This window comes from Elephantulus edwardii, unplaced genomic scaffold (assembly GCF_000299155.1).
Source record: "Elephantulus edwardii isolate Elephantulus edwardi_28Jun2011 unplaced genomic scaffold, EleEdw1.0 scaffold00144, whole genome shotgun sequence".
Taxonomy (NCBI): Eukaryota; Metazoa; Chordata; class Mammalia; order Macroscelidea; family Macroscelididae; genus Elephantulus; species Elephantulus edwardii.
The window spans coordinates 295,267-296,200 of NW_006399894.1; positions in this window are offsets into that span (position 1 = coordinate 295,267).

Sequence of the window (934 nt, forward strand, 5' to 3'; positions counted from 1 at the left end):
ACACATCAGTGTCACAGTGTTCAGCTTCACAGCAATGATGAGTTACCTCTGTACAGCAAGTGGACAGACCAGGGCTATATAACCTAGAGGAATGATTAACCAAAAACAATTAAAAACAGGCCAGAGAGCCATGGATTAAAGTCACCCCCTTTGGCTTGGGAAAAGAAAAGAAAAAAGTAAAAATTTTATTTAAAAAAATTGCAAGGAGCTTTGGTAGCTTGGTGGTAAGGAGTTGGGCTGCCAACCCAAAGTCAGGCCGTTCTAGTCCACCAGCAGCTTTGTGGGAGAAAGACAGGCAATCTTCTGTTCTCCTAACCTCCATAGGTCTCACTGAACATGCTCACAGCCAGGTCAGGAGAACAGATCAGTTAATCAGCTCAGTATTTGTCATGACTTTTCAGGAGACAGGAGGGACAACCATGGAGGTGTGCCAGAGTCCCCAAAAGAGGACAAATAAAAGCCACTCTTCCAGAGGCTCAAGCTGGTGAGAGGGGCTGAATAAGCTGTTTAAGTGATTGTCAACTGGTAGGTTTCTTCTCCACAATCTGAGGCAGGTTCAAGAGGAGCTAAGCAGGATCAGGAAATGATGCCTTTCTTTGGGGGAGGAGGAGAGATGATGAAGACCCCTTCCAAAATTGCGCTCTGCAGGAGACTTAAGTGGCCGAGCAATTCTGAGAAGGACCAGGTCCCTCATGTCTCAGCTTATCTTTCTCTTAGAACTGGGTCATACCTGGTGGAAAATTCACATGAGGCTTACAGTTTCACTGGGGTTTATTTTACATACAATTTTCATTTTATGCCCCAGATCTCCCAAGACAATGGTGCTCCAAAATAATGGCTATATCTGTCCCAGACCATGGCTTCTTCCATGCACACACCTGTGAAACTACTCAGCATGCCACCAAGAAAAGGGTGAAGTGAGTTTTCATATGAA